We start from the raw sequence: 16,769 nt of genomic DNA, 5'->3' as shown, positions 1-16,769 counted from the left end.
AAATGACGACAACTGCGCCTTCGGGCCACGTGCATGAAGACTTCTCGACAGTCATTGACGAGGTCAAGCCGGCTCCGGTAGACAAAAGAAAACTAGTACTACTCCACTATATAGGCAGGAGCCTCCGCGCTTGCTTGCTAGTGTTGCTCTCTTCACACTGTCTCGGCCTCTCCAGATCTAAACACGACAGCGGTGGCCACACTCTCTCTCTCTCTGCTCACCACTGGTCACAGATCCAGCCGGATCCTCTCCGCCGGGGAAGGTGAGAAGGTGCAACGTTCACGCGGTCGTCCTCGGCGACGGCTCTTACCCACTACTGGGTGCGTCCCGATCAGCCTGCCTTGCCGTTCTCTCCCAAGCACCACTGGCGAGGGAGGGCCTCCGACCCCTTCTTCCTCGCTGCCGTAGTGGGGGCAGATCCAGCCTCCCGCCGCCCACCTAGCGACATCCCGGCGACCATCAGGTATAACTTCCTTCAAAACCGGCCTTGCTCTACTTCCCGAGCTCCTGACGTCGCTGCATTTGTATCTTTTACTATTTCTCAGGCCCCTCGTAGATAGGATCGATCGGCTGTTCGAAAACCACCTAATTTTTTACGTTTAAGAGGTAAAACTAGTTCATGCACTCGAATCTAGTACTACTTGGTTCAAACAAGGAAGAAAGGGGGTGGGGGTGGGGTAGGATTTGTTACCCGAATCTAGGACTTGGTCGAAAGAGGAAAAATGGGGGCAAAAAGTAGCAGAGACTGGCTATCCAACTGGTCTCTAGGTCTAATAGGGAAATAAAGGGAAACGCAGTACAAACTCAATATAAACCCGATCTATTGGTTGAAAAAGGAAAGAAAGTGGGGACTGGGGGACAAGTCAACAGAGTAAGTCCAGCACTAGATTTGCTAGCCTCACACAGTATAAGGTGGCTATACCGAACAAAAATGGGACCAACCCAGATATCCTGTTCTGATGTTTGTTGCCCCGAGCCACTCTTATGTAATGCCACTAGTAAATTGTAGCAGTCGCACTGTTAAAAGTAAGGACACGTTAAACCAATGTTGTTTTCAATGTAATGCCTCCAGTAATATGAATCAATGGCACTTCTTTACATGTCCTGCTAAAATTTCCCATTAAGATAAGTTGGTTCTTTTCGTTAGAAATGCAACTGTCCTAGTCCGCCTACTCTCCCGTGCCCAAAGTAATGTCGTATTTAACGGTTGTCATAGTTATCCTAATGCCCACACTAATATCTAGCAATGCCAGTGCTTTAGAAATTGCTACTGTCCTTGTAGGATTGCCATTCAGATAAGGAACATGCTTCTTTTCATTTGATGCATGTTTCATCACTTGTTAGTCACCCTCCTTTCCACCTTTTTTGTGCAAACAGAGATATACATTTCACGCTCGATCTTAGTTGAACTGCACAAATGATATCCAAATTATAGTTGAGCATTCCAGGAGCTTCACAACCAACCTTGATGTTGCTCAATTTTATTGCAACTAATGAAGAAGAAGCTCTGTGGGTTTCGTTTTTTGATGGAAATGGAACCGGGGCTGGAGCCCTTTTCTTAAAAAAATTGAAGAAGAAGCTGCTAGCTCACGGGACATTGCTTCATTTTAGGTGAACTGCACCAAAAGGTCCCATGAATTGAATCATCCATGTTGGTGACTGAAAGAGCCAGCTTCAGCATCCCAGTCTAAGCACCCCCGGCCTCCATCCTTGCGATGCACGGTACACCTCGTTTGCCACCTGCTCGACCCTAGTGTCACTGATAAAATGAAGTAATAATACAGTTAAAATAGAGCGAGTGTCATCTCTATCATTTCATTTCCAATGTAGATAAAGAAAGTGCTTCTCTTTGTCAATGTATGTTTCATCAACTAGTCCCATTGTTAATGTTTAAGCGTTTCTGCAAACTGGGGTGCTTAATTTTAGTTGATATGTACAAAAATAGAGATTTGAATGTCTCAAGGCGCCTCCTTGTACTACCGCTGTACACTGATGTTCATCACTGGCAGAAGGTGTATCTGGGAGACTTGGGACGATGTCCAGTATGAGGCGTACCGTATGAGGCGTCACAGGGCCCATCTCGCCCTCGCAGCATGGCATACTATGATACTATCGCAATATTTTCTTCTATTTATTTGTGTGTTTCATCAACTAGTGCCACTATAATGTAATCACGCTTTTTCATTATCTGTGCAAACAGGGTTATTCAGCAGCATTTTGGTGGAACTGCACAAATGTACGTATGGAACCGGCATATATGCAGAGTGCGAGGTGTGCCAAGTAAAAATTACCGACACCAACCATGCTGCATGCACGCATTGGCATCCACCACCACCAGTGGGATGTGTGGCGCTCTCTGTGGACGGATCTTTCTCGGCAGCAAATCATCTAACCAAATACTAGTAGCTTATATTGGCAGTTTTCTAGGGAGTACTCTTTTCTGAAAGAAGCACCAATCTATTTTTCTTTATTTGTACACTGTGTCACAACTTTGACCCAAAGGTCCAGAGCTATTTTAGGGTGATTGGCGTAGTACTCGGAGACTGATTGTAAGCATGATTTTCATTAGCTGTCACACTGATTGTAAGCATGAGCAGGTGGAAGATTAGATTAGTGCGAAGCTTACCTTAAACCCTACCGCCGCCGTTGAAACGAGGCAAGCGTCGAGGGAACCGTGGAGAACGGCGGGGAAGCGACGTCGCGCCATCCGGCCTCCTCTTGCGGTGGGAGAACGAATACTCCTGTGGCTCCGGCTGGCTCTGCACCCTCACGAACGGCACACCATACTCGATCGATTCGTTATCCTCTGGGTGCTCGACCTTCGACCTGTACGCCCACCACCTCCGCCTGACTATCGCCTCGGGCGAATCTGTCTGCTCCATCGCCCAGAGGAGATACTCGATGAACTCGGAGGACTGCGGGGTGACTGCCGCCGAGGAGTACATGTACATCACCGCCCTCATCGCCGCCGTCTCGCTCTTTCGCATACATTGCCACATGGCCCGCATCGTCCTCGAAATCTCCCACTCATTGTCAAACCAACTAAGGATCTCCTTCAACCTGGCTAACTTTTCCTGGTCGCCGCCGGCGATCTGCCTGATTCGCTGCTGCATCCTCTCCATAGATGTCCTTCTGAGTGGTCCGGTGCTAGCTTTGGAAGATGGGAGGAGAGACGGTGGTCTTGCAATAGAGAAGAGGGAGAGGCGAGACGGTGGTTTTGGAATGGAGATGATGGAGAGGAGAGGAGGTGGTTTTGCAATGGAGAAGATCAGAAGAGGGAGAGGCGAGACAGTGGTTTTGGAATGGAGATGATGGAGAGGAGAGGAGGTGGTTTTGCAATGGAGAAGATCAGAAGAGGGAGAGGCGAGACGGTGGTTTTGGAATGGAGATGACGGAGAGGAGAGGTGGTGGTTTTGCAATGGAGAAGAGGGAGAGGAGCGTGCGGCAGCGATTTAGGATTGGACGAGAGGGCCGGCACGCTGTGACTGGATCAAAATCAAAATCAATTTACCCTTCAATTAAGAAAGCGACCCCACATTAACTAGTCTCCCTTTTATTCTGGGTCATAATTGACCATGATTTTCGCACATAAAATATATGTTATATGTTGCAAAAATAATATAATTTGAAAGTACATTCAGATACGAACCAAACGATACAATTTTTGGTGACATGCATTCACATTTTGCTTGTCAAATACAGTACGTGGTCAAACTTTGACCCGAAATACGCAAAACAACAAAAAAATACTTCCAAGACCAGCGCCGCTCTTCCGCTGTTCTCCTCTTAAACCACCGCCGCTCCTCTCCTGTTCCAATCTAAATGCAGCGCCGCTCCTCTCCTCTTCCATTTCAAAACCACCGCCCCTCCTCCCCTGTTCCAGTCCAAAGCCAGCGTCGCTCCTCTCCCGTTCTAATCCAAAACCAGCGCTGCTCCTCTCCTCTTCCATTCAAAAACCACCGCCGGCGAGTGAAGGTGCTGTGGAGAAGTAGATCGATGGAGGAGTACAACCGATACGTGAGGATCGCAGACGACGACCCTGTGAAGAGATACAGTCTTGGTTTGACAACAAGGACCAACTAGCGGCGACGGCGACATCCATGGCCAAATATCTGCAACAGAGCGAAAAGGCGGCGATACTCCCGGAGGGAGTCGCGCCGGAGTACATAGAGCTGCTCCTTTGGGCCATGGAGCAAACAGATTCACCGAATCTGATCGTGAGGGAGCAGTGGTGGGAGTATCGATCCCAGATGGAGCATCCACCAGAGATTGAAGGATCGAGCATCTACAGGGTGCCGTTTGTGAGGGTGTCCTGGCAGAGCGAGCCGGTGGAGTCTTCGTCGACCGAACCCAACTGCAAGAGGAGAAAAGCAGTTGGCCCGACGACGCTTCCCCGCCATCGTCTCCCTCGCCGTTCACATCGTCTCACGGGGCGGCTGTCTGCCACCGAGGAATAGGAGGGGGCTGCCCCCCCCCCCCCCCAGCCCAATAGCCGGGCAGGTTGTGAATTGTCAGGAGGAGCTTAGGGTTGTCAGTATTTGCAGGTTGTGAATTGTGTTTTGTATTGTGTATTTTGAGAGTACTTTCATATATGAATGTCTTTTGAATTTCAGATTTGCAGTATTGAGCATATGAAGTATTTTATGAATTCTACAGATCTATTTTTAGCACTTAAAAAAATATAGTTTCATAGGAGTATAAAAGTGCAGACAATGTGATTCTCAGAGAAGAAACTGCAAGTTTCAGTTTCAGATAAGAAACTGCAAGTTCAGTTTCAGATAAGAAACTGCAACTTTCAGAGGCAGAGCATTTATATTGACACGGCCTTTTCAAACAGGGTTAACATCATGTTGGAAGTTTTATTCATGGTCGAAAATGGAACTACCAGTCAGTTAACATCATGCTGATCAACATTCATGCATAGCACATCTTCATATGATGCACAGTCAAAATGCCCACACAATGTCGAATGTGCGAAACACAGAGAAAACGAGGGACGAAGTTTTGGCAAGTGTTGGACGTGGTTTTGGGCTGCCCCATCTAGGCTTTCATTTTTAACATGCGCAGCCCACGACCTCGGATGGGAGGTCCATAGGAATGTTTGTATTTTCTTAGGGCCGTCATGTATCGACCGGCCTATGGACCTCCCATCCGAGGTTTTATTTTTGGCAGCCCAATTTATGTATTTTTTTAAGAAAACGCATAGGTCTGTTCTATTTTTCTATATAAGAATAGGAACGCCAGGTCCAACTTATGTTTCCCTTCTAACTATATTATATATATTTAAATTATTTTATATGTTATTATATATTATTTTTATTGTCATCATATATTTAACAGATACTTACATATGTAAGAAAACAATATCCCACATCTTATTAGCTTATAAAAATAATTTCTTAACAAATAAAATCCTGGATTGTTTTGGCACGAAAATCCTAGTGATTGTGTACAAAAGCTTGGTAAGATTTAAGGACGAATGTAATAATATCACTTATTATTTAAATATATTTATAACAAAATGCTCAGCCCCTTTTTATTTTTTGATAACATTGCTGGCCCAACCCAACATTATAATTAGAATCAACCCAGCAAAATCGTGTATTTCGAGAAAGTGCAAATGGCCTGTAATTTTTTAGGAAATAAAATAAATGGGCCGCATGGACGCTACATTATTTGTTCACCCAGCCCAGCTAATGGCTGTAATTAAAAAAAAGATCAAATTGACTGTAAATTCTACCACGCAAAAAAAAGACTGTAAATTCTGAAAAAAATGGGTTGAATACGTGCCACATTTTTGGAGGCTAAAATGTGGGCCAATAGGTCGAAGCCAACGCAAGTCGTTGTCAATTTAGTCAACAAATGATTCTGACATGTTAGCCGTTGGATTTACATCCAACGACCAGCATCCATCTTCAATCTCTCGTCTTCTTCCTCTAGCGCCGCCGAGACCACCTCCCGCCTCCTGCTGCTAGCAGCTCTGCTTAGCACGCTTCGCTATGAAGCGCTACTCCACCGTTGGCCAGTCCATCCCTCCACCCCTCCACACCTCCTGTTCTTCTCCACCGACTGCCGAACCACACCGCACTAGAACCAGTTAACCCTCGTACACCTCTCCGTCTGCGACTCTACTCCCGCGTCTTCCCATCTCCGGCTCGTTGCTGTCCGGGGCCTCGCCGTCGTCCACCACCTTGGATGCGCTCGGCGCGGCATGGTCAACGTGGTCAACGAACGACACCATCGGAAGTAGACTGTGCGTGGAGAGGCTGACAGCTGGGTCCACGGCCGCACACAAGGAAATGCCTCCTTATTACTCGCAAAATAATGATTCTTCCACCTGACATCTGGGACCCACCGGAAGGGCCTCTGTATTTCGCAAAAATAACGTGCCCCCCGCTGACATGTCGGACCCACCAGCTATCTTCGCACGCAAGGAAGTGCCTCCTTATTACGCACAAAAAAATGAATACTCCCCCTGCCAGCTGGAACCCAGCATAGTGGGAGGCTAACTTGTGGGCCTACCAAGTTGACGGGGACGGAGGGCTTTGTCAACTTAGTCAATATGAACGATTCTAGCTCCTGTTACCGTACGATGTTCATCCAACGGCCGTAGTGCTTCTTCAACCTCTGGTCTTCTTGCTCCAGCCGCCCAAACCAGCGCCGGTCGTGCTGCGTGCTCCTGCCTCCCGTGGTCGGCTGTGATGCCGCGGAGGCCTCACCGCGCTCTACTTCTCCCACCGCTGGCCAGGCCATCCCTCTACTCACCCACACCCCCTGTTATTCTGCGGCGACAGCAGCCTCACACCGCAGCCGAACCAGTCAACCCTCGTACTCCTCTTCGCGTGGGCATCCACTGCTGCGTCTTCCCCGGCTCCGAGTCGTCCCCTTCCTAGTCCTCGCCGTCGTCCACCGCCGTGGTGCTCTCGGCGCGGCGTGGTCAACGTGGTCAAGGAACGACTTCCATCGGATGTGGTCTGTACGTGGAGAGGCTGATAGCTGGGTCCACAGCCGCAGCAAGGAAGTGCCTCCTTATTACGCGCAAAATAATGATTCCTCCACTTGACAGCGGGGACCCACCGGACGGGCCACCGTATTTGGTGAAAAAAACATTTCCCCCTGACTGCTGGGACCCACCAGCTACATCTTCGCACGCAAGGAAGTGCGTCCGGGCAAAAAAAAAGATTCGCCCCCCGACTGCTGGGACCCACCAGCTACATCTTCGCACGCAAGGAAGTGCGTCCGGGCAAAAAAAGATTCGCCCCCCTGACTGCTGGGACCCACCAGCTACATCTTCGCACGCAAGGAAGTGCCTGACAGTCGGGACCCACCTGGTCGAAGCGTACGTAGCGTTGTCATTCTGGTCGCGAACGTGTACGTACATATATACTGGTGGATGTAGAGGCGCGCACGTGTCGTAGTAGAGGCGCGTACGTGTCGTAGTAGAGGCGCGCACGTAGCATGTACACGTACGTACAGCGGCCAGGGTGCAAGAAAGAAAATACGGCCACGTATGTGTACATACGGGCGGGGTCTCGAACGCCTACTCGCGCATACGTACGGCCAGGGCTCGTGTACATGGCTGGGTCGGAACGGAGAAAGATCGTCGTCGTCGTGTTAATGGGGAGGCAACGGAATGCGTCGTGTTCATGGGGAGGCAACAGAATGCGTCGTGTTCATCGGGAGGCAACGGAACGCGTGGGAGCCAACCGCTGGGTCGGAACGGAATGCGTGGTCGTGTTCATCGGAAGGGCTTGGACGGAACAGGCGATGGAAACGAGGCCTGGCATACCGCACAACGGAGGAAACGGACCTCCTACGTTCGGAACGGGGTCCTGTTGATCGGGAGGGGTCTGGCGTACCGCAAAACGGAGGAAACGGACCTCCTACGGTCGAAACGGGGGTCCTGTTGATCGGGAGGGGTGTGGCGTACCGCAAAACGGATGAAATGGACCTCCGACGGTCGAAACGGGGGTCCTGTTGATCGGGCGGGGTGTGGCGTACCGCAAAACGGACGAAACGGACCTCCTACGGTCGAAACGGGGGTCCTGTTCATCGGGAGGGGTGTGGCGTACCGCAAAACGGGACTCCACGGGATACTGTTCATCTCCACCGTCGACCTCCTCCAGCCTCCACGAGCTACCGTCGACCTCCTCCAGCCTCCACGGGCTCTTGTTCATCCAGCCTCCACCGCGCGCTACTCCACCGGCTACTGTTCAACCACCCCTCCACGGGCACCCCTTCACCGTCTACTGTTCATCCAGCCCTCCACACCACGGGGTCCTGTTCAACCACCCCCCATGGGCACCCCTCCACTGTCTACTGTTCATCCAGCCGTCCACACCACGGGGTCCTGTTCATCCAGAGGCAACGCCACCGCTCACTGTTCATCCAACCCTCCCCCCGCAACGCTCACTGTTCATCCAATCGATCGGCTTCAGTTAGCAGCAGTAGCGAAGGAATCGCTCGATCGGGTTCAGTTAACAGCCATCGATCGATCGCTCGGGTTCAGTAACGCGTACCCTGCAGTGCAATCGCTCGGGTTCAGTTAGAGCCCAACGCCTCGCTCTGGTTCAGTTAGAGCCAACGCCTCGCACACACGCGCGTACGTGTACGAGAGAAAGGCGCATCGCTCAGCCCCCGACCTCCCACTGTAACCAGGAACTCCCCGAAATTTTCCTCGCCCTCGCTTCTACCACAGTTTTTTCCGTCATGGACGGCCCAAAGAATGTCATGCAGCTGCGTCTCCGGCCCGCCCAGAACGAAAAGCCCATTTTTTGTCATGATTTTTTGTCATAGAAGTAGGAGCCCACCACATCTATGATGATACCGGGTTTTGCCACAATTATCGTCATAGAAGTGTCATATGTATGACAGAAAAAAATTCGTTCGGCCCAAAATGTCACGGATGTGTCTTTTTTTACTAGTGATGACTGATGGTGGTTCACACTTTATTCATGGTGCTTTTCGTAAAGTGCTTGCTAAATATGATGTTAATCATAGAATTGCATCTCCTTATCACCCACAGTCTAGTGGTCAAGTAGAATTGAGCAATAGAGAGCTCAAATTAATTTTGCAAAAGACTGTTAATAGATCTAGAAAGAATTGGTCCAAGAAACTTGATGATGCATTATGGGCCTATAGAACTGCATATAAAAATCCTATGGGTATGTCTCCGTATAAAATGGTCTATGGAAAAGCATGTCACTTACCTCTCGAACTAGAACATAAGGCTTATTGGGCTATTAAAGAGCTTAACTATGATTTCAAACTTGCCGGTGAGAAAAGGTTATTTGACATTAGCTCACTTGATGAATGGAGAACCCAAGCTTATGAAAATGCCAAATTGTTTAAAGATGGCATGACAAAAGGATACAAAAGCGTGAGTTTAACGTAGGTGATTATGTATTGCTATACAACTCTCGTTTAAGATTTTTTTGCAGGAAAACTTCTCTCTAAATGGGAAGGCCCTTACGTTATCGAGGAGGTCTATCATTCCGGTGCCATAAAAATCAACAACTTCGAAGGCACAAATCCGAAGGTGGTGAACGGTCAAAGAATCAAACATTATATCTCAGGTAATCCCATAAATGTTGAAACCAATGTTATTGAAACCGTAACCCCGGAGGAATACATAAGGGACACTTTCCAGAATGTTTCAGACTCCGAAAAGGAATAGGTATGTGGTACGGTAAGTAAACCGACTTCAAAACAATTTTTATGGCAATATTTCTCCATTTTGGAATATTTAGAAAAATAGAAAAATAAGAAGCAGTCCGGGAAGGACACGAGGCCTCCACGAGGGTGGAGGGCGCGCCCTACCCTACTGGGTGCGCCCCCCTACCTTGTGGGCACCTCGTGTGCTCTCCGGACTCCGTTTTCTTGCACGATATGTATTTTGGTCGGTAAAAATTCATTATATAATCCCCCGAAGGTTTTGACTCCTGTATCACGCAATTATCCTCTGTTCTTGTTTCGAGCTGTTTCTCTGACAGATCTAGATCATCATGACGTCTCCAAGCGCCCCAAGGACAAGTTCTTCGAGAAGGTCATCAACCCCTACCTCGCGGAGGTGCTGCAACACCCTCAAACCATTGAGATGCGTGATGGGTTGCTGCACATCCGCGATGTTGAGGGACCACGAAGGACCGGAAGCGTGGAGACAAGGCTTGAAGCAATGGAGCAACAAGTTTTCAAGTGCCAGGAGATGGTGGAGCGTGGACTTGACTCCAATCACATAATGATCACGGAGTTCACCAACAACCACAAGCTGGATGCCAAGGACATTGGGGAGCCCATATTCAAGCTCCACGAGAAAATCGAGCACCTCCAAGCCCAAATCTATGACCTGCAAAACCAAAAATGTGAGTATGAATATAGATTCAAAAGGATGAGTTTGGCTGCAGATTTAAGGATCCCGGAGACTCGATCATCCTTCTATGATGGTGAGCCTATGCCTTGGAAGATGGACGACAAGCCTACATCATCAACAATCCCTTCACCAACAAAGGAGACATAATCACATGAGTATGGGCACTCCCCTTGGCAACTGCCAAGCTTGGGGGAGGTGCCCCGGTATCGTATCACCATCACAATCCTATCTTTACCGTTTTGTTAGTTCGATCCTATTAGTAGTATCTTGATCTAGTAGAATAAAAGTTTTGGTATGATCTAGTTTTGAGTTTTGCTTTATGATCCCTTCTATGTAATCGAGTCCGTGAGCTATATAATAAAGATTAGTGTTGAGTCAAGGGCTTGATTATTTTGCCATGATCTTGAGTGAATAAAAGAAAAGAATAAAAAGAAACAAAGAGATCATATTGATCTTATCGAGAGTAATGACTTCACATAGAAAGAGTATGATGATTAAAAAGTGTTGGGAGTTGGCAAACATAGCTTTGGTTATCGTTGCAATTAATAGGAAGTAATAAGGAAAGAGAGGTTTCACATATAAATATACTATCTTGGACATCTTTTATGATTGGGAGCACTCATTAAAATATGACATGCTAAAGAGTTGATGTTGGACAAGGAAGACAACGTAATGAGTTATGTTTTTCTTATATCTGAGATAAAGTATATTGTCATGGATCATCCAACATGTTGAGCTTGCCTTTCCCCCTCATGCTATCCAAATTCTTTGCACCAAGTAGAGATACTACTTGTGCTTCCAAAAACCCTTAAACCAGTTTTGCCATGAGAGTCCACCATATCTACCTATGGATTGAGTAAGATCCTTCAAGTAAGTTGTCATCGATGCAAGCAATAAAAATTGCTCTCTAAATATGTATGATTGATTGGTGTGGAGGAAATAAGCTTTATACGATCTTGTGATGTGGAAGAAATAAAAGCAACGGACTGCATAATAAAGGTTCATATCACAAGGGGCAATATAAAGTGACGTTCTTTCGCATTAATATTTTGTGCATCCAACCCTGAAAGCGCATGGCAACCTCTGCTTCCCTCTGCGAAGGGCCTATCTTTTATTATTATCTTCTTCCTTATGCAAGAGTCATGGTGATCTTCACCTTTACTTTTTACATTTTATCCTTTGGCAAGCACAGGGTGTTGGAAAGATCCTGATACATATATCTAATTGGATATGGGTTAGCATGAATTATTATTGTTGACATTACCCTTGAGGTAAAAGGTTGGGAGGCGAAACTATAAGCCCCTCTCTTTCTCGGTGTCCGATTAAAACTCTGTAACCACAAGTATTGCGTGAGTGTTAGCAATTATGAAAGACTAAATGATAGTTGAGTATGTGGACTTGCTAGAAAGCTCTGACATAGCCTCTTTCTGATGTTATGATAAATTGCAATTGCTTCAATGACTGAGATTATAGTTTGTTAGTTCTCAATAAAGTTTCTGATTCATACTTGGCATTGTGAATAGATTATTACTTGAGCATAAGAAATCATATGAAAAGATCCATTTATATTGCTGTTATGAGAATCATCATGATGCCCTCATGTCCGTATTTTATTTTATCGACACCTCTACCTCTAAACATGTGGACATATTTATCGTTATCGGCTTTCGCTAGAGGACAAGCAAGGTCTAAGCTTGGGGGAGTTGATACGTCCATTTTGCATCATGCTTTTATATTGATATTTATTGCATTATGGGCTGTTATTACACATTATGTCACAATACTTATGCCTATTCTCACTTATTTTACAAGGTTTACATAAGGAGGGAGAATGCCGGCAGCTGGAATTCTGGGTTGGAAAAGGAGCAAATATTAGAGACCTATTCTGCACAACTCCAAAAGTCCTGAAACTCCACGAAAGTCATTTTTGGAAATAATAAAAAATACTGAACGGAAGAAATACGTCAGGTGGGCCCCCTGTTGGCTCTCCGATGGCCATCTTCTGCTATATGAAGTCTTTCGTCGAGGAAAAAATCATAAGCAACCTTTCGGGACGAGACTCCGCCGCCACGAGGCGGAACCTTGGCGGAACCAATCTAGGGCTCCGGCAGAGCTGTTCTGCCGGGGACACTCCCCTCTGGAAGGGGGAAATCATCGCCATCGTCATCACCAACGCTCCTCTCATCGGGAGAGGGCAATCTCCATCAACATCTTCACCAGCACCATCTCCTCTCAAAACCCTAGTTCATCTCTTGTATCCAATTCTTGTCTCCAAGTCCGGGATTGGTACTAGTAGGTTGCTAGTAGTGTTGATTACTCCTTGTAGTTGATGCTAGTTGGTTTATTTGGTGGAAGATCATATGTTCAGATCCTTTATGCATATTAATACCCTTCTGATTATGAACATGAATATGCTTTGTGAGTAGTTACGTTTGTTCCTGAGGACATGGGAGAAGTCTTGCTATTAGTAGTCATGTGAATTTGGTATTCGTTCGATATTTTGATGAGATGTATGTTGTCTATCCTCTAGTGGTGTTATGTGAACGTCGACTACATAACACTTCACCATTATTTGGGCCTAGAGGAAGGCATTGGGAAGTAATAAGTAGATGATGGGTTGCTAGAGTGACAGAAGCTTAAACCCTAGTTTATGCGTTGCTTCGTAAGGGGCTGATTTGGATCCATATGTTTTATGTGTTGGGAATCGTAGCATAATTTAAAAAATTTCCTACGCTCACCAAGATGCATCTATGGAGTGTACTAGCAACGAGGGGAAGGGAGTGCATCTACATACCCTTGTAGATCGCGAGCGGAAGCGTTCCAATGAACGTGGATGACGGAGTCGTACTCGCCGTGATCCAAATCACCGATGACCGAGTGCCGAACGGACGGCACCTCCGCGTTCAACACACGTACGGTGCAGCGACGGCTCCTCCTTCTTGATCCAGCAAGGGGGAAGGAGAGGTTGATGGAGATCCAACAGCACGACGGCGTGGTGGTGGATGTAGCGGGTCTCCGGCAGGGCTTCGCCGAGCTTCTGCGAGAGAGAGAGAGGTGTTGCAGGGGAGGAGGGAGGCGCCCAAGGCTGTAGGTTGCTGCCCTCCCTCCCCCCTTTATATAGGCCCCCTGGGGGGCGCCGGCCCAGGGAGATGGGATCTCCAAGGGGGGGCGGCGGCCAAAGGGGGGGAAGGGGTGCCTTGCCCCCCAAGGCAAGGGGGAAGCTCCCCCCTAGGGTTCCCAACCCTAGGCGCATGGGAGGAGGCCCAAGGGGGGAGCCCCAGCCCACTAAGGGCTGGTTCCCTTCCACTTTCAGCCCATGGGGCCCTCCGGGATGGGTGGCCCCACCCGGTGGACCTCCGGGACCCTTCCGGTGGTCCCGGTACAATACCGGTAACCCCCGAAACTTTCCCGGTGGCCGAAACTGGACTTCCTATATATAATTCTTCACCTCCAGACCATTCTGGAACCTCTCGTGACGTCCGAGATCTCATCCGGGACTCCGAACAACTTTCGGGTTTCCGCATACATATATCTCTACAACCCTAGCGTCACCGGACCTTAAGTGTGTAGACCCTACGGGTTCGGGAGACATGCAGACATGACCGAGACGCCTCTCCGGTCAATAACCAACAGCGGGATCTGGATACCCATGTTGGCTCCCACATGTTCCACGATGATCTCATCGGATGAACCACGGTGTCGAGGATTCAATCAATCCGTATGCAATTCCCTTTGTCAATCGGTATGTTACTTGCCCGAGATTCGATCGTCGGTATCCCAATACCTTGTTCAATCTCGTTACCGGCAAGTCTCTTTACTCGTACCGCAATGCATGATCCCGTGACTAACGCCTTAGTCACATTGAGCTCATTATGATGATGCATTACCGAGTGGGCCCAGAGATACCTCTCCGTCACACGGAGTGACAAATCCCAGTCTCGATCCGTGCCAACCCAACAGATACTTTCGGAGATACCCGTAGTGCACCTTTATAGCCACCCAGTTACGTTGTGACGTTTGGCACACCCAAAGCACTCCTACGGTATCCGGGAGTTGCACGATCTCATGGTCTAAGGAAAAGATACTTGACATTGGAAAAGCTCTAGCAAACGAAACTACACGATCTTTTATGCTATGCTTAGGATTGGGTCTTGTCCATCACATCATTCTCCTAATGATGCGATCCCGTTATCAATGACATCCAATGTCCATAGTCAGGAAACCATGACTATCTGTTGATCAACGAGCTAGTCAACTAGAGGCTTACTAGGGACACGTTGTGCTCTATGTATTCACACATGTATTACGATTTCCGGACAATACAATTATAGCATGAATAATAGACGATTATCATGAACAAAGAAATATAATAATAACCTTTTATTATTGCCTCTAGGGCATATTTCCAACAGTCTCCCACTTGCACTAGAGTCAATAATCTAGTTACATTGTGATGAATCGAACACCCATTGCGTCCTGGTGTTGATCATGTTTTGCCCTAGGGAGAGGTTTAGTCAACGGATCTGCTACATTCAGGTCCGTATGTACTTTACAAATATCTATGTCTCCATTTTGAACACTTTCACGAATGGAGTTGAAGCGACACTTGATATGCCTGGTCTTCCTGTGAAACCTGGGCTCCTTCGCAAGGGCAATAGCTCCAGTGTTGTCACAGAAGAGAGTCATTGGGCCCGACACATTATGAATCACCCCTAGGTCGGTAATGAACTCCTTCATCCAGACTGCTTCCTGTGCTGCCTCCGAGGCTGCCATGTACTCCGCTTCACATGTAGATCCCGCCACGACGCTTTGCTTGCAACTGCACCAGCTTACTGCTCCTCCATTCAAAATATACATGTATCCAGTCTGTGACTTCGAGTCATCCAGATCTGTGTCGAAGCTAGCGTCGACGTAACCCTTTACGACGAGCTCTTCGTCACCTCCATAAACGAGAAACATATCCTTAGTCCTCTTCAGGTACTTCAGGATATTCTTGACCGCTGTCCAGTGTTCCTTGCCGGGATTACTTTGGTACCTTCCTACCAAACTTACGGCAAGGTTTACATCAGGTCTGGTACACAGCATGGCATACATAATAGACCCTATGGCCGAGGCATAGGGGATGACACTCATCTCTTCTATATCTTCTGCCGTGGTCGGGCATTGAGCCGTGCTCAATTGCACACCTTGCAATACAGGCAAGAACCCCTTCTTGGACTGATCCATACTGAACTTCTTCAATATCTTGTCAAGGTATGTACTCTGTGAAAGACCAATGAGGCGTCTTGATCTATCTCTATAGATCTTGATGCCTAATATATAAGCAGCTTCTCCAAGGTCCTTCATTGAAAAACACTTATTCAAATAGGCCTTTATACTTTCCAAGAATTCTATATCATTTCCCATCAATAGTATGTCATCCACATATAATATGAGAAATGCTACGGAGCTCCCACTCACTTTCTTGTAAACACAGGCTTCTCCATAAGTCTATGTAAACCCAAACGCTTTGATCATCTCATCAAAGCGAATGTTCCAACTCCGAGATGCTTGCACCAGCCCATAGATTGAGCGCTGGAGCTTGCACACTTTGTTAGCATTCTTAGGATCGACAAAACCTTCCGGTTGCATCATATACAACTCTTCCTTAAGGAAGCCGTTAAGGAATGTCGTTTTGACGTCCATCTGCCATATCTCATAATCATAGTATGCGGCAATTGCTAACATGATTCGGACGGACTTCAGCTTCGCTACGGGTGAGAAAGTCTCATCGTAGTCAACCCCTTGAACTTGTCGATAACCCTTAGCGACAAGTCGAGCTTTGTAGATGGTCACATTACCATCCGCGTCCGTCTTCTTCTTAAAGATCCATTTGTTTTCTATGGCTCGCCGTTCATCGGGCAAGTCAGTCAAAGTCCATACTTTGTTTTCATACATGGATTCTATCTCGGATTTCATGGCTTCTAGCCATTTGTCGGAATCCGGGCCCGCCATCGCTTCTTCATAGTTCGAAGGTTCACCGTTGTCTAACAACATGATTTCCAGGACAGGGTTGTCATACCACTCTGGTGCGGAACGTGTCCTTGTGGACCTACGAAGTTCAGTGACTTGATCTGTAGCTTCATGATCATCATCATTAACTTCTTCCCCAGTCGGTGTAGGCACCACAGGAACATCTTCCCGCGCTGCGCTACTTTCCGGTTCGGAAGGGGTGACTATCACCTCATCAAGTTCCACTTTCCTCCCACTCAATTCTTTCGAGAGAAACTCCTTCTCCAGAAAGGACCCGTTCTTGGCAACGAAGATCTTGCCTTCGGATCTGAGGTAGAAGGTATACCCAATAGTTTCCTTAGGGTATCCTATGAAGACGCATTTTTCCGATCTGGGTTCAAGCTTTTCA

This window comes from Aegilops tauschii, chromosome 6 (genome assembly GCF_002575655.3).
Source record: "Aegilops tauschii subsp. strangulata cultivar AL8/78 chromosome 6, Aet v6.0, whole genome shotgun sequence".
Classification (NCBI taxonomy): domain Eukaryota; kingdom Viridiplantae; phylum Streptophyta; class Magnoliopsida; order Poales; family Poaceae; genus Aegilops; species Aegilops tauschii.
The sequence above is the reverse complement of the archived record's forward strand: the minus strand, read 5'-3'. Positions refer to the sequence as shown.